The sequence below is a fragment of the Ursus maritimus genome, unplaced genomic scaffold (genome assembly GCF_017311325.1).
Source record: "Ursus maritimus isolate PB19 unplaced genomic scaffold, ASM1731132v1 scaffold_22, whole genome shotgun sequence".
Taxonomy (NCBI): domain Eukaryota; kingdom Metazoa; phylum Chordata; class Mammalia; order Carnivora; family Ursidae; genus Ursus; species Ursus maritimus.
The window spans coordinates 20,178,966-20,197,157 of NW_024424675.1; positions in this window are offsets into that span (position 1 = coordinate 20,178,966).

Consider the following 18,192-nt stretch of genomic DNA (forward strand, 5'->3'; position numbering starts at 1 on the left):
CCCACTAAGCCCCATGATGACATCAAAGCCAATCAGATCTTCTGATTAGTATGAACTAATTACTGTTAGTAAGTGTGATTCAAGCCCACATCTAAAGCCTTGAAGGTCCAAGAACCCATCTGCTCATTTATTCAGCAAATGTTTATTGAGTCTTTATGTCCGTCTCTCTGCTAGATGCTGAGGACACAAGAGACACAAGGTCCCTGTCCATTAGTTAACACGATGGTGGTCAGTTTGTGCATGGGGGAAAAATGGCTTTTTTTTTAAATTTATTTATTTATTTATTTGAGAGAGAGAGAGGGGTGGGGGGGAGGAGCAGAGGGAGAGGGATAAGCAGACTCTGCACTGAGTGTGGAGCCTGACACGGGGCTCCATTCCATGATGCTGAGATCATGATCTGAGCTGAAATCAAGAGTCAGATGCTCAACCGACTGAGCCACTTAGGCACCCCAAGAAATGACTATTAATTAAATAATTACCTTGCGATTGTGATTAGTGCTTTGAAGGAAAGCATTGCACACTCTAAGAGCATATAAAGAGGGGAGCTGGTGTAGGTCTCAAGAATCAGGGAGGGTTTCCCTGAAACAGTGACCTAAGGTATATGTGTTTTTTCCTAGGCAGTGAAGTGGGAAAAATTGTTCCAGGCAGAGGAAGCAGCAGAGCAAAGGGACACAGAAAATGGGAGGGGGCATGATGCCTTTTAGTTGCTGAAGGAAGGCAACTGGCAAGGAATTTGAGAGAAGAAATAGGCAAAATTAGGCTGGAGAAGAAATTATGTCCAGACCATACAGGTCCTTGTACACCATGGTAGGGATTTACAGTTTTTATCTAAGAATAATGAAGAGCTCTCGCAATGAACTAGTCAATCCTCTGAGAAAACAGAAGTAGCTGGTATCAAGTACTTGGCATGCATTTAATTGTTACAACATCCATGCACGGTAGGGGTGGTGGTTTCAAAACTTGATTGCAAACTGATACTCTTTTCATTTAGAGGTAGAGTCTCTGTCCCCTCCTCTTAATCTGGGTGCATTTGTGACTGCTTTGACAAACAGAATGCAAAGAAAGTGATTCTATATGATTTCCAAGAAGTTGCTAGGTCATAGAATGTCATGCAGCTTCAGCCTGTTAACTGGAACTCTAGCTCTTTGGGTCCTGAGCCATCACCCTGAGGATGCCATGCAAGAGAGGCCACTAGTCATTGTTCCAGATGAACTCAGCCTTTAGTCACCCCAGCCTAAGCCTCTATGAGTGAAGAAACCTCCAGGCTATTCTAACCCCCATCATTTGGGTTCTCCCATTTGAGGCCCCAGACTTCAGGCAGCAGAGACAAGCCATAAGTCTTATGTCCTGTCTGAACTCCTGACCTAAGAATCCGTGAGAGTAATAAAATGGTGGTATTGTTATGCCACGAAGTGTTAATGTGGTTTCTTATGCAGAAATAGGCAGCCAAAAGAGTGAGTACTATTATTACTATTCTGTTTTACAGATGAGGAAACTGAGTTTCAAAAGGATGAAGCAACTTGATCCAGGTCCCACAGGTAGTCAGTGGCAGAGTCAGGATCTGAACTGAGGTCTGGCCAATTGTAGATCTTGCTCTTTTCCAATTATTCTAGATGACTCTGACTGAGTCAGTCTCCTTGACAAAATCTCCCAATCCCCCATTACTGTTCTTCAACCTGGAGACCCTCCTTGGCCAATCTACATTTCAATGACTAAGATAAGGTTAGAGAATCGGCCTTTATGAAACATTTGATTCACATCCTTTTCAAATAACTGAAAGACATTCACTCTGCAATCAGTTCTTTCCTGATTTTATTTTCTCCTCTGCGGTCCCAGGCAGGAGCCAGATACTTCTGCCAAGCCTGATGGATCTGCCTCTCCTCTCCCCACGCTGCCCCCAGTGCAAATACCCACTGGCCCCCATTAAATCCCAATCAGGCTGGGAGATAGCTGATTCAGCCTCCCCCCTTGCCTCCCAGGAAGAGTTAGGGATGAGCAAATCACTTATTGGAGTAATTCTGGGAGCTGAGGCAGAGCCATGGCTGGAAGCCACCCGCTAACTAGAAACCCAGGACATCAATCAACCAAACTGATTTTTCCGCTGCTGCAGCCATTTAAACAGTTATCTTTGCTCAGGGCTTTGTCCAAAGTTACTCAACCAGTGGGTTCCTGGGCGATAAGTCACCACAACCTCACTCCACTGTCTCTGTGTCCTGGGGCTGCCTCTTTACTCACTTCTCAAGAGAGGTTGAAGTTCATTTGTTACACTCTAAAAAGAAAAGAGCCTGCACTTCTTGCTCACATGTTCTGGTTATAGCAGGAAGATGAAAAGGGAGCCCAAGGTCTGTTGGGATATCGATATACTTCTCATTTGACGCCCTGCAGAGGCCAGGGGAAGAGATTCTAAATTCATTTTATATCGCCCCCTGCTGGTCCACTTGCTCAACTGCAACGGATACATGATTCAATTGGGGGATGGGAGTGGCCCGGATTGGGGGAGCTTATAAACCAGATGCAGGGGGAGGGGAGCCTTTAGCCATCCAAACCTCCTCTCCTCATTTTACATATGGGGAAACTGATGCAAGAAAGAAAAACATGATATACTCAGGTTGTGATTTACTTACAGTCATGTTAAGGTTAGAACTAGTCTTTCCATGGTGAATACTTTTTCTAGGTTCTAAGAGTACCCAGCACATAGTAAGTGTCTCTGATTGGCATGATAGCATGAAATCAGAAGGTCCTGGTTTCTAATCCAAGCTCTGCCCCTTAACAGCTGTCATGAGAAGACAGTTCTCTGAGCCTCAGGTTTCTCATCTGTAAACTAAGGGTAAAAAGACAAGGTATAAAATAAGGTTTTATAAGAGTTCCTTTGTCCACATACATATTTAAAGACTGCTGAGTGTCTACTATGTGCCAGGAACTGTGCCGAGAATTTGGAATATAACAACACATAGGACGGTGCATTACCTGTTCTCCTTGAGGGTGGCAGTCTAGTGAGGAACTTAGATGACATGTGCCAACACACAGGCAGAAATTCAACAATCGTTGAAAAATAAAACATTTTCCCTTTGATTCTCCAGCTTTTCAAGTATCTGGAGGCTCAGGACCTTGCCCCAGCTATATCAGTCTAGGAATGTTGATGACTTGAAGGGATTAAGTTATTTGAAGGTCAAGACCACATAAATCTTTGTATTCTCCAGTGTGCCTGGCCCCAGGATGTGCTCAGTAAATATTTGTTTGGCTGCATATATGCACCAAGTTCTGGCTCCCTCTGCCTTCCCGGCTGCCAGCCGATTGCTGTCCGTGGTGCTGAAAAGCAAATTCCTGCTACTAGGCATGAGGCAGCGCAGGTGCTGAGGCAGAAAATGGAGCCCAGGGGAAGTGAATAGAGAGGGGGGAAGAATGAGCCAACTTTTCACTGGCTATTAGTGACATCTTCATTTTGCCATATCTTGGAATCCAAAGCTGGTATTTCTTTTTCCAGCTGTCCCCATTTGGCATTTCTTGCTAGCTGGGAACATTAGGTAGATAGGTGTTCTTTTTGATAACTACACAGGGTAATAATCTCTAAGATGGGTGGGAGGGTGGTTCCTGGGAGCCCATGTCCCTATAAAGCACTGTTTGAAAATTGGTGGTCCCTTTTCCAGTCTCTTCCTGGACAAGTAAAAGGCAACAGTCACAGGTGTCCCCCACCCCCAGTTGATTTCACCCATGTCTGTCACTCAGGAATATGGGAAGCTCTGAGTCAGAGCTGGCCATAGGGAAACCAGAGAGGGGCAAGACCTGAGATTAATAGTTTGGAGCTGGGTGAGTGTTCCAATTGGCCAAGGATTCATTTTGACCAGGGTTTTATGTGATAAAATGTTTGTTCATTCATTCAGTCTATAAATATTTATTGTGTGCCTACCATGGCCTGGCATTGTTATAGGAGCTCCAGATAGAGTCAAGTACAAGAAAGTCAAGGCCCTGGCTTCCTGGAACTTACATTTCAGTGGGGGGAGAAACAATGAACTATACAAATGAATGTGTTGTGTAATTCCAGGCAAGAGGAAAGATAATGAAAAGGAACACTCTTTTCTTAGGTAAGATGATCATGGGAGGCCTCTTTGAGGAGGTGAAATCTGAGCATAGATGTAAATTGGTTGAAAGAATACGAAATGTAAATATTGGGGAAGGGCAGTGTTCCAGGCAGAGGGAACACAAGAGCAAAAGTCTTGAGTGGGAAAAAGATGTTCAAGGAACAGCGAAGAGGTCAATGTGAGTGGAGCAGATTTATCAAAGGGGACGTTAGAAAGCGTTGGATAAATACACAGAAACCAGATCCCATGTTTTGAGGAGGAAAAGCAAGGTGCTCAGAATAGAGGAAACACTTACAGAATGACGGTTGTAGCTGCACCTTCCGTGGATAAACCACAACACTCTGGATGCCACAAGAGATACAAGGCTAATTAGAGCTCCTGCCTATATAGATCTTGCCATGGCTAATGATCTAATAAATAGAGGCCAGAGGGAGTTAGAAATGTACTATTTATTCAGCCAACATTTTTTGAGTGCCTGGTATCACCCAAAGACCACTGTCTAATGGAAGTCTCAGGTGTAGGACCTGGGGAAAAGAGGGAATGAATCACTGGAGGGAGCCAGAAGATCCAAAGGCCAGTAAGAAGCTCCAGATAGCAGAAGGCTGAGGTAAAGCCACTTCTCTCTGATACTTACCTGTCCTCCTATAGGGCCTCTTGAGAGATAGGAATAGCAGGGGTCTAGAGTAGGTTATGCCTTAGAAACAGATGCTTTCGAAGCCCCCACCACTGAGGCTCAGTCCGAGGAAAGCAGCATAGGCTACTTCCTGCCAGACAACATAGGGAAAGCAGCTCACATTTCAGGCATCTTTGCTAAGAATTTCACTTAGTTTTCACATTGGTTCCATGAGTTGTTTGGAGTTTCCTTATCACCCCCATTAGGAGACTCCCAAGTCCCTGAAATAAATCCTGCCCAACAAGATGAGTCCCTCCTTCACTGGTCTTAGGTTGCAAAGGAATTTTATACATCCTGCCTTGTAGCTTCAGGATCCTCAGCAACTTTGAGATGTTGGCAGAGTAACGTCTATTCTTTTGACAAATGAGAAACCGAAGCTTGGAAGAGTTAAGTGGTTTCCCCAGGGTCACAGAAAGCTTATAGAGAGGAAATAGGACCCAGTCCTGAATCTGCCTGACCCCAAAGCCATTTGCAGTCCTAATCTGCTCTTGGATCTCAAGCCTTGAGCTCGTGTTTGGCTTTTTTGAAAAATGACCAATCCCCTGGATATTTAGACCCAACTTTGATAATGGTAAGCCCCAGACATCTCTGCCCCTTCCATAGGGCACAGTCTTATTCTTAATCTCTCTTAATCCTCCCAACAATGTTGGATGGTAGCAACGGTGAGAATGATAATAGTTAACATTCATTGAGCACTAAATACCTACTAGGCACTTTCTTAAGCATTTTACATGTACTAGTTTCACAATTACAACAAACCTATGAGGTAAGTGCCATTTTATTCCCATTTTATAGATAAGAAAATTGAAACCCAGGGAGAAATTAAATAACTTGCTAAAAAATCACACAGCTAGTCTGGGGCAGGGTCAGGTCGTATGATGTGGGAGCCCTTGTTCTTTATCACTGTACTCTGTTGATAAAACAACCATTACTCAGAGGTAAGCAACTTGCCCAGTTATATATAGTCCAGAAATGATGGCTCAACTCAAGCCCACGATCAAACTCCAGAATATTTCCACTGCTCCACACTGCTTTTCTCAATGGTAAAGCAGAAGAAAAGAGAGAGCCTGTTCTATGATACCTTCATGGAGCACAGAGTGATTTAATGCTGCCAAGGAGCCCCATGGGGATTTTATTTAAATGCTGATCTGCATTGTGCAGTTGTCTGATATTCCCTCCCACTTACTTTTCTCAAATGTGGAAACCATGTCACTCTATGCACCTTTCCCACCTCATAAATGCTTCACCGGGGAAGCTGAACTTTTCTGTAGGGATTTGGGGTGTTCAGAATGTTTCCTCCTTAAGTGTTATTATTCCAGGGACCTGTAAGGATGACTCAGAGAGGGAGAAGCTATAATGGAAAATTAATTATTTTATCAGAGATGGGACCCAAGCTGCATACTCGGAATTAGACTGATAAAGTGCTTTCCACGAGGGCCAGGAGGAGTACTGCGTGGTCACTGACCCGTTAGTTATTCAAAGGGAAGTTGACAACAAGGCTCCCCATCTTCCATTTCCTGCAACTTTTAATATCCCCGATGTGTCCCCCAGCTGTGAGGGTGTGCAGTGTGCCTGTTGGAGGGTATGTTTGCCTGTGGTTGCTGTGGGTGCGCTTGGGTGAGGTTGTGTTTCTGTGAGTTTGTGTGTGAGTCTGAAGTGCTGGTGAGGGTCTGTGTATGTGAGTGTGTTTGTGTGTGTCTTCTTACCCATGTGTGTGCATCACTGTGTGTTTGCTGTGAATCCGTGAGGGTGGGCCTGAGGGTTCTTGTGGGTCTCTGGCTGTAAGTGTCTGAGGACCTCCAGGTGGGGATGTTTGGTTAGAAATTGACATGTAGGTGGGCCAGGATGGAGGAAGCACTTAGAGAGCAGGTGTTCTGATGCTGCTGTGATGTAGGAGAAGAGAAGGAAATAGAAGACATTTTTCAAAAATTTTTTTCTCCTGAACTGGGGAAGATGAGCTGCTATTAATAATAACAGCAGTTTATAAATTAACAATGATATTATAGAACTAGTCAACAAGCTCCATTTAGAGATACCCACTGTGTACTTTTTCGTATACATTAGCTGTGTTTTCATCGCTACTCTGTGCTACCGCTATGTCCATTTCATAGAGGAGGCGACTGGAGCTCAGAGAGGTAAAGTAACTTTCCCAAGGTCACACAGCTAGGAGGACTGGGGCCAGGAAGAGAATTCAAGTCTGTCTGACTCCAGGGCCTGAACTTTTCCCACCACGTCAGATGGCTGTCCTTGGCCTGCACCAGCCACCACCCCCAGTGCAAGCCGAGCCCCAGCCCTGGCAGGATGAGCCCCAGGATAGGAAGGAGAGGGGCTGAGGCTAGCTGGCAGAAGAGGTGTGATACAACAGGAATAACTAAGTTCCAGGCCTGGCCATGTGGCGGCTTATGGCTCTGACAGCACTACCTCTTCTCCGGACCCTACTTCCCTCATCACTAAAACGACAATTTGGATCCATCTGGTTCAACAGGTTGTTCCCGCTGTGACTATGTGGGCCACAGGGCTGGGGCTCTATGGGGGCCCCCAGATGACCAGTCTAGTCCTCCAGCAGATGCCCCCCCACCTCCAACTTGCAACATTAAATCTCTGTTTGTTGATGAAAGCTTGGGATAGTTTCTTTCATCTGCACTGAACCTTGACCCATCAGCACGGCATACTCCTACTTAGTCTTCAAAACCCAGCCTCAGCCTTCAGCTCTCGGTTGACTGCCCTTACCCGCTAGGCTGACTTAGGTACCTCTCCTCTATGATCCCACAGTCACCCCTGGCTCAGACTTTTCCACGTGGTACTGAAATTAACTGTTTACTTCCTATCATCCCCACCCACTGTGATCGCCCGATGGCTGGGGCTGAGTCTTCTCAGGTGCACCCCTGGGTGGTTAGCAGAGAACCTGGGCTATGGCAGATACTCCGTGAGCGTTGTGTGGAATGAATGCAGAAAAGGTAGCAACTTGCCGGTTTAATAGGATTTAGGTGAAACTATGAGATTCACAGACTGAGAATAAAGCAATTTAATCTCCCCCTTTGGCAAAAAGAAACTCACTTCTCATTAAGAGCTATTATTAGGGGTGATGGACCTCACGGAGCTTGCGGGATGATGAGGGCCAGCTCCCACACCAAGGCTCTCATTTCAGATCACATATCCAGAATCCCTTGGTAGATCTGTCCTCCTCCCGGTGCCCAGGCTGCTCCCGAGGAATAAGAACCAGAGGCTTTTGAGAGACAGCATGCTGAGCGCAGAGCCCCGGCTTTCCAGGCGGACAGACTGCGGTTTATATCCCAGCTCTACTACTACCTACAGGCTGTGCAGCCTTAGACAAGTGACTGCACTTCTCAGAGCTCAGCTCCCTCATCTGTACAGTGGACCTAATGGTTTCTACACCAGAGACGGTGGTGAGGGGTAATGAGGTGGTTCAGGAGACGTGTGTAGCACCCGACGGAAACTGGATACAACGGCTGTGATAAGATTTGGGTGATTGCAAATGGAAGGTTTTTCTCCTTTTCATTTGGGTAAAACCGTTTCCCACCATTCACCTCCTGTTTGATTGTTGGCGGAGGTCAAGGGCAGGCTCCAGGTGTGGGACATTCTCTCCAATTTCAGGTCATCAAGTCTGCTGTTGGCAGTGATCTGTGTCTCTTGGCTAGAAGAACAACTGCTTTCTCCCCATTGTTCCCTGAGAACTCTTCTCACCTAGGAAAACAGACACCTTCTTCCACCTGTCCTGCCCCTCCATTTTTAACCATTTAATGGTGTCCAGTTCAGCGGCCTTAAATTCCTTCATGACGTTGTGCACCCGCCACTGCTGTCTATTTCCAGAATGTTTTCATCACCCTAAACATAAACTCTGTGCCCTTTAAGCAATAACGTGCCCCTTGGTGATCTCTGTTCCCGTCTGCCTCTGCGAGTTTGCCTGCTCCAGCTGCTGCACGGAAGCAGTGAACCGGGGACGGGTCAGCCGAGAGCAGGTCCTGCAAGTGAGGAGCGCGGATCTTCTTTCAAGCCGGTAAAAATCACTGGGGTGTTTAAAACAGGGGTGTAGCACCATCGGAGGTACATTTTTATTTTTATTATTTTTACATTTTTAAAAAAGATTTTATTTGTCTATTAGAGAGAGAGAGCACACACAAATGGGGGCAGAGGGAGAGGGAGAAGCAGACTCTCTGTTGAGCAGGGAGCCCGATGTGGGGCTCGATCCCAGGACCCTGAGATCATGACCTGAGCTGAAGGCAGACGCTTAACGGGCTGAGCTACCCAGGCACCTCTGGAGGCACACTTTAAAAAGAACCTTTCTGTCTGCGGAGGAGCCAGTAGTAGGTAGGGGAAGGGGTGGAGGCAGGAGCCGGGGGAGAAGTGGTGGGGGCCGGCCCAGGGCGACAGAGCCATGGCCACGAAGACCTCTGATGAATCGGATGTGGGGTGAGAGAAAGAGGGGAGTCAAGCACGAGTCCTCTGGTGGATGACATCCTCCTCGACTCTCCTTGCCTCTAGGCCTTTGCCTGAGCCGTTCCCTCTGCCTGGATGTCCTCTCCTCCCCTTTGCCTGGACAACTCCTACTCGTGATCATTTCTCACTTAGTTCTCCTTTCCTCCAGGAAAACTTCCCCTCCCCCCACCTCCCCCCAACTTACGTCTGGCTGGGTTGGGAGCCCCTCTTCTGTGTTCCTACAAATTCCAGGTCTCCTCCCAGCCTCGTCCTTGTCACACTGGTGGGCACTGCCTGCCCCTCCATCGCCCCCCACCCCCCGGACCATGAGCACAAAGAGACAAAGCTGGGTGTGGCATATTCTCTCCCAGGGCCAAGCACAGAATGGCACACAGTGGCATTTTGATAGGAAAGTAGGAAAGAGGAGGAGGGGGAGAGGGGGAGACAGAGATGGAGAGATTGAGCAGGGGGACTCTTCAAGCCCAGCTTCTGACTTGCTTGTCCCTATTCCTGTGGCAGCCAGGAGCAGACTGGGCTCAGGCAGGGGCAGCACGCGGCAGCCAGAGAGCAGCCAGGGGACCGGAAGCCAGCTGGAGACAGGGACTGAATTCCACCCAAGTGCTCCGGAGTGATCCAGGTCAGCTGCTCCTATGTTCGTTCCCAGTGCAACAGGTGAAGAGAGAAAATACACAGAGCTTCGAGATGAGTCAGAAGCAGGGCGGGCGGAGAGACGCTGGGAAGCAGTAGGACCCGTGCCTGGGGCACACACCTGGGACCCAGCGGCCTGGTTGCAGGCTGTGCTCTGCCATGAACCCCCTGCACGGCTCCGTGCCAACGGCTTACCCTCTCCCAGCCTCTGTTCCCAATCTGTAAAGGGGTACGACCTGCAGCCAACTGCAGGGTTATTGGGAAAATCAGGCGTGGTACTAACTGTGAACGGTTCTCCACCGGGCCTGGCATGGGGGGAGGCCTTGAGAAATGCTGGCTCTGCTTGTCTGTCCTCTGCCAAGTTCTTCCTTGTTCCTTCCGAACAGAATGATTCAAGGGCTGGTTGCTGCAAATATTTTCTTCTCTTCAGTGTTTGCTTTTGGCCCACTTCGAGATCTGAATGAGAGCCTCGTCATGCAGGGAAGGGAGCATGACAGAGCTTTGGAATTAGTCCCGACGCCTGCGTGGAGCTAGCGTTGTCCTCCGATCTTCGGCTGACTCAGGAGGCCACAGAGGCGAGGGACCCATCAGTTGCCACACGGTGAGTAAGGACTATCAGGGCTTGAGCCCAAGCGAGCCTGAGATGCTGTGGTTCCCCATCCCATGTGCTGCTGCCCACGGGGTCGGGACGTGACCCCGAGCATCGCTGAGCCGGGGGGAGGGGTGAGCTTTACCACAGCTGCTCTAGGACTGTGGGAGAAAGCTGTTCCCGGCCTTGTCCTGCGCGTGCGCGTAAAGGACGCCGTGGAAGGAAAGGAAAAGCAGATGAGTAAACCACTTGTTCTTGCTGCTCCCGATAGGCCCCAGGGGTGAGGGATGCCAAACCCCGATGGCATAAAGCGGGATTATCTGCAGCGTCTCTGCCCTGTCTGTCCTTACTCCTCTTTATGACCAACAATGGCCGAGAGAGGCCCTACTCCTCTATTCGGGCGCCTGCTGACTCCCAGGAATGGGAGCTGTTGTGCCCCATCTCTTAGAGCCTTTGTCTATTCCCAGGTTATTACCAAGAGCTTATGGAGGTAGAGGTGGGGAGGCTGAGCAGGAGGGAAAGAATCAGGAGGCTGGAGGGATACCGGGGTTGGAGTTGGCCTTGGGGAGGAAGAAGCAGCTGCAGCCCCAGGCTCCCAGATTCCCGGGGTGGCAGTGAGCCGACTCCACCCAAGTCCTCTGAGTCCCCTAGCGGAAAGCCAGCCCGACGTGTGGCCAAGCCCTCACTGAGGCTGGACAGTGGCCATTGGACACCGGGGACAGGGGCTTCCACACTGGTATCTGAAGTCCTCGCACCTGCCTCTCAGACCCCGCGTGCTGCCCGAGAACACGAACAGGGAGGAGCAGAAAGGCAAATTCGGATCCTGAAGAGTCCTCTCTGAAAGGGAGGAGGTAGACGTCATCTCCAGGCTGGAGAGGAGTGTGCAGGAGCTGAGCTCTGGGGCCCAAGGCACTGGGCTCAACTCCTCCTCCCTCTCTGTGGGCTGGGGCGTCCATGCCACACGTCTGCTGGTTGTGACGACAGAGCGCAACATGCGGAAGTGTGTGGAACGTAGTAGGCTCCTTCCATCTTCCTCATTGTGATGAATCAGGTGCAGGGAGAGGACAGCGCCCGGAAAACGGAGAAGGCTGGTGCGTCAGAGTGGGAACTATGGGATTAATCACAAGGACAGATGGTGATGGAGCACTCATTAAGTGTTGGCTGCGTTAAGCAATGCTGCCCACACCCTCTGTTTCACCCCCCCAAGAGCCCGATGAGCTAGAGACTGTTATCCCCATTTTATAGATGAGCAAACTAAAGCCGAAGTTGGAAACTTGTCTAAGGTCTCTCCACCGGTGAGCTGGCAGAGCTGGGAAGCAAACCCATATCTCCAATATTCTGAGCTGCAGCCCTGTCCTACCTTGGACCGTGGGGGGTGGGGCGGGAGACAGTCCCAGAGAGGGCAGCCCTGAGCCCCCACCCCTCAGCACTGGCAGACTGGGGGCTTTGCACCCAGGAGGGCTGAGGGAGTGAGTGGGGGACTCTGGGGTCAGACAAGCCTGTGTCTGTTCCTAGCTAGCTTGATGACTTAACTTGCTGTTTGTCTTTGGGGATGTTTCTCAGCTCTGAAACCTCTTTTCCCTCACCTGCAAGATGGGGATAACAGTCACTACCTGGCCAGGTGGTGAGGATTCAACCTGACAGCTTTGGCCGAGCACCTGGCACAGCGTGGTGCCCAGGGAATGGGCAGCCCCTGCCAGCCTACGAAACAGTCGTGCCTCCCCCCGCAAACCGCGTGTCTGCTGTTGACTGAGAGGAGAAGCATGTTCTCTTCCAAACTCAGAGACCACCCCCCACCCATGTTCTGGAAGGTATTCGTGGCCATGAGAGTGCAGCCTTCAAGCTGCCGCTGGCACGGGCCGAGGGCTCGCAGGAGGGAGGGATGCCCCCACCCGGAGCGCAGGCAAAGGCGCATCGGAGCCCGTATTTGAGGGGGTTTCATGATATGCATTTGCGTTGCCACCAGAGGAAAGTAAACTCAGCTCCTGGCTGCCGGGGAAGGGCTGAGCTTCTGCCAGGGCTGGTTGAGCCTGGCACCAGCCCAGGCATGTACCAGAGTCGACAGTGGGTGCAGGCAAGTGTGCACACAGAAACATTCCAGCACACGCATGAGCAGCCGCACACGGAGCCCGCACGGCACACGGCACCTGGCGAGGCGCACGGCTCTGGCCCCGGCCGCCCTCCCCTTCTTGTCGCTTCCCTCTGCCTCTTCTGCTGTCTCTAGATCCCTGTAGGTTCAGAGCCTGTCCTCTTTCTTGGTTTCCTTCTCTCTCTCCCTCTGACTCTCCCTCCGTTCTCCCCCAGTCTCTCTGGGTGGCCCCATCTCTGGCACTCCGCGTCTCTCCGTTTTTCCAACTCGTTCTCGTCTGTATCACGCCCTATCTCTCTGACAGGGTCTCTTTCTCTTTCCGATTCTCTGAATCTTCTGTTTTGCTGCTTCTCTCTCTGTGCCCCCATCTGTCTCCATATCTGTCTGACTCCCTGTCTGTCTCCAGATCTGTCTGACTCTATCTCTCTCTGTGTCTCCATCTGTCTCTGTATCTCTCTGTCTGCCTGTCTCTTTCTTTCTGGGTCTCTCTTTCTCCAACTCTTTCTGTCTCTGTCCTTCCCTACCTCTCTCTCTCTCTCTCTTTTTTTCCTGTGACACTCTCCTGGAAACACATCAAAGACTGAAGTGGCCGGATTTCAAGTGACAAACGGCACTACACCCAGGATCCAGCCCCCTCCCTGCACGGCTGCCTTCCTCCTCCACATCCCCTGTCACGAAGAGAAGCCTATTGTGTGGGGCCCAGGGAGTTCGGGTTGAAGGGCCCGGGGGTCTGCTCCTCTGACTGCTCTGAGCTACTTCCCCATTGGCTCCCAGCAGCCTGTGCTCAGCAAGGGCTGAGCGACAGGGGGAGGCTCTAGTCCATAAAAGGGGGGGCGAGGCACCAGAACTGCCATTCTAAGGGGCTTTGGTGGTGCTCACAGCTGCCTCTTTGGCACCTCCTTCCGAGCCAGAGTCAGGGAGACCCCTGAGTCCTGACCCAGCCACCTGCCACCACCCTCCGACCTGCTCGGCCAGAAGCTGCCCAGGGACAAAGAAGAACACAGGTAATATCCGGAGGGGCACGGGAATCTCTCTTTTGATTATATTTTGTTTTTTTCTGGTCCTCTGGACCTGGGGGTGGTAGGAGCTCGGGCTGGGGGATTTCAGGTCTGGGTCTGATAATCTGACAGATATAGTTACAGTTATGAGGCTAGTTTACGAACGCCAGATCCGTCTGTGTGAGACGGACGGTTCTTCGGAACCCCCCTCAGTGCAGCCCCGGCTTAAACAGGTGGGTTCTTCTCCCCCAAGAGGACCACCCCTTGGTGTTAGCTCCAGGGTCTTCTCCCCCAGCCGTCGGCACACATGTTTACCACGTGAGGACGGGATGCCCTGGGTGGAAGAGGTGAGTTGAGCCACTCAGGGTGGTTTTAAAGGTCAGTGATTCTCACCGGACTTAGAGAACAAGGTCTGGGGGACGTTAATGAGATTCGGGGCTCTGGCATTTACCAGGTATCATGTACATCAATGTACAACCAAGTTCACCCTTTTCATTCTTTTTTGGATCGCGTTTAATTGCTGACAGGGTGCTGGCTTGAGTGGTTTCCTTTGACATAATTTACACAGAAATGAAGTTTGGGGCTATTTTGTTGGGAGGGAATAGGGAAAGAGAGTGACAGCATGCCAGGAGACTCAGGCTTAGCAGGCTTTTTCTTGTCAATTTTACTTTGAAAGGACTTGTTGCTTTCATGTAAATTATAGCCAAGTTGGGCAGGGAAGAAGAAGCTCAGATGGGAAAGCCATTTGCTCACTGGTAAAGATATCCTCGTTCAAAGAAAGTATTATAGAATCCCAAAGTTTGACTCTAGCAAAAAAGCTGATGAGCTTCAGAGAAAAGAAAAGAAGGGGAAAAAGAAAAAAGCCTGGTGACGACACGAAGGTTGAATAGTAAATTCTGTGACCTCGTACTTTTTCCCGGGTATCTTTTATCTAGAATCTCTTCAAGCTTTACAAACATTCCTTAATTAAGCCTCCAACCTTCCCAGGGGAAACAAGCTCTTCAGGTTATTGGATCTGATTTCAATTCCCTTCCCACAGACTGAAAGTCTTCATTACCATCTTTCTTCCAAGGGTTGGTAAAATATACAAGTCTTTCTAATTTGACAGGCGTTCCAGTCAAGATCCATGGCAAATGTTTCAGAATGTCAACCCCCGGCCTCCCCCTCCCACCACCACATCTCCCTCTCTTTTCCCCTTTCTTCCTCCCCTCAGTCCCACTCTACCTTGCCTTTTGTTCTATTTTTGCAGGCCATTTATCTCCAGGCTTTGAGATCTGCGTGGGGGAGCTGTTGCAGCAGCCCAAGGGTGAGCTGCGCTGCCTGGGGGAGGTTTGCGTTTGCTGACGGTATCTCAAGCCCACTGCTTTGCCCCAGAAGAGGTAGAGGTGTGATGGGTGGCAGGCGAATCTTGTGTCTCTGCTGGCAGCTGGGAGTGGGATGTCGCCTTGCTTCCTGAGGAACCCAGGTTGTTTTAGCAGAGCAGGCAAAGGGACTGGCTTGGGGGCTCTTTGAGAAATTTGCGGTCACCATAAAGCAAATGGAAAGGGGTTAGGGTCTTGAGATAACTCCTGGGAGCCAGGAATGGTCCATATATTGTCTCAATGTGTGTCTCACCATACCCAGATCTGGGTTCAAATCCCAGGTCTCACCACTCGTTTGCTGTGTGATTTGGGGACAGTAGGCGAGTGTTCATTTCCTTACCCACACAGTATGGATAATAGTATTCACCTCCGAAGGATATGGTGAGACTCCCATGGGATACTGTAATATGCCTGGCATTCAGTAGGTACTCAATAAATGCTCGAGTGACTGCTCAAGTTCTCACTGTCCAAGGTGGCAGAGTTGGACCTCTTCCCCCTCAGTCTGGTGTAAGACCTTTCATCACGCCACACCATCGAGCCGCGCCCTGTGTCCGGGAAATACGTCTAGTATTTCAGTTTGCAGGGCTGGCCCTCCCCTCCCCTCCCAATCCCATCCTCTCCGCACCAACAGAAGACCATTTCTTCATCTGTTGCCTCGGGATCATGAAGTCTCTTCCAGACCAATCCTCCCTAGCCCCCCCCCATTGCCTACCTCCGATCCTCCCTAGCTCCCCCATTGCCTACCTCCGATCCTCCCTAGCCCCCCCATTGCCTACCTCCGATCCTCCCTAGCCCCCCCCATTGCCTACCTCCGATCCTCCCTAGCCCCCCCCCATTGCCCACCTCCTCGGGCCATTCTTGCACAATTGTTGTATTTATTAGATGTCTTCCATCATTCTGAGCAGGATCAATAGTTGGTGGTTTGATTTCAACGCGTGTCTGAGAAAGTGCAGTCAGCTAGCTGATTTCTCTCACCGTTTTCGCTCATTTCAGCCCATAAATGTTGGTTAATCTCACTGCGTCTGACAAAGGGCTAAAACGATTTCACTGAGACAGGGCTGGCCATTGTGGCGGGCAGTAAATATTTCTGGAGACACTCAGCCCAGGATCGGGCCCTGGAGATGGAGAGGGGTCCTGGGTCCTTTGATGTTGGGCCTCATTAATCCCTGCCCCCCAGATCCAGATTGATGCTCCTGGCAGGAGGGTAAATGGCCCAGATCCACGAGGCAAGCCATGGGCTTGGGAGGCTTCTCTCTGGGGCCATCGAGCTGTCCCCCTGGTCGAAGTGGGAGGCTCCAGGCTCGTTCACCATATTTGTCCACCGTCATTTGGCTCTTTGACCTATTATTGGACAGTTCGGTTTAAGCTGAGAAGAGTTTAGTGAGCAGTTATTATGTGGCCGGCTCGCTGGTCCACTGGCGGGTGGAGGAATTGGTGTTTGTGATGACACAGGAGGTCCACTTCCCGCCCTGCCTTCCCGGTCTGGTTCTGTTTCCTCCCCTCCTCCTTCCCACCCCCCTCCACCCCTGCTCTACTCCTCCTGTACCTTCCGCCTCTCGTCCCGTCACCTCTCCCGCTCTGTTCTCCGTCATCTCTCTGCTTCTCTGGTGTCTTTATCTCTTTGTACGCAAGAGTCTCACTCTTTTTGGTGCGTGCGCCTCTCTCTGTCTCTGTCTCCCTGTCTGTCTCTGTCTCTCTTGCTGCATCTCTACCCCCATCTCTCTCTGCCCATCCTCCTTTGCCTTTCTCCCCATCCTTTAATTGTATCAAGTAACAAAGGACGGGGGTTTCATGTGACTCCTGCTTTTAAAAATCATTCTTTTAAAAACAAAATTAATAACCCCCCGTCCCATGACCACAGAGTACAGGGCCCTGTTTCACTCTGGTCCTTGAACAGCAAATGGCCCAGGAGCGAGGGTTGGCCCTCGGCGTGGGCCCCCATCCCACGTTCTGTGCTTTGATTCTTGCCGGACTACACGGTGGGTTCACTTTTCATCTGAGATCCGAGACCCGGGTCCCCCTTTCTCCCCAGGGGATAATCATTCTTTGTTAATGACCCTAAAGGCCTCACAGGAACACTGCCCTCCACTTTTCCGGGTCGCCCTTTGCCAGCCCCTGGAGACCCACAAGGGTGAACTTTACATGTTCTCGGGTGGGGTAGAACTCCAGAAACGGTCTCGTCTTCAGGAAGGTGAGGGTTCCGTGGGAGGGTCCGCTGGACATTTCACGTGACCCCACACCTCAGGGATGCTTTGTGGCTGGAGCTGCAGACTGACTTTCAAGCTGCTTCTGCTATGTCCTTGCCTGTCGGCCTCGACCTGGTGACCTTGCCTGTCTGGGACTCTCTTTCCCCATCTGGGAAATGGGGCTCATCGTGCCAGCTTCCTGGAGTCTGCTGGGGGCGAACATGCAATAAGGGAGGTGAAAGCGAGTTTGGCCCCGTAGCTATGCCTTAAGCAGCGACACTACGGACTCAGAGAACCCCAGCTCGGCTGTGCAAGCCCTGGGGACCCTGGGGCGCTCGGTCCCTTGGTCCTCACCCTTCCTACCTGAGCCTATAACAGTGGCACCTGCCACGGGAGGCCACGGGAGGCCATGGGCCTGGCCTGGAGCAACAGCGTAGCGCCCCTCGGCCGCCCTGAAGTGGGTTGTTGGAGGGTCATTGAAACGCCATCTCCTCAGTGCGAGTCACCGCCTGGGTGTGGGAGGCCCCGGCTCTGTCTCCACTTCCCTCCTGACTCATGATGTGACCTTAAACAAGTGACTTCATTCCTACCTTTTCCCATTTCCTCTTCTATCAAATAGGGATAATCATATGCGATAAAGTGCTGGGAGAGATAATTGCGATGTTAAATCAAGCCATTATTATTCCATGCTGGCTTTTTAATGCTTGCTGCTCCTCTGAGCCCTCTGACTACAATATAGAAATATCACCGAGAGGAGAGGAGAGGGCGGGCAGGCAGTCCCTTCCCTCTCAAGGAACGCTGGGGCCTGGGTAGGAGAGGGGACTGCTGCGTGCCGGCCCTGTCGCTGGGGCAGCCCTGGCACAGGGCAGGGGGTGACGCAGCCCCTTTCAGACGAGAAGTGAGAAGCCGAGGCTTGGGGAGGGGCGCGATTCCCCTCTGTTTTTTCCCAAAGAAGTCAGCTTCAAAACGATGAAAATGATCAGAATTAGAAAAATGGTGATAAGATTAATGAAAGCAGGGGGTCGGCACCCTTGGGCTGTGAAAGACCAGCTCGTCTCTATTTTGGGATGTCTGGGCTTCCAGTCCCTGTCTCAACACTCTGAGCAGATGGGCTGGGGGTTGGACACGTTCT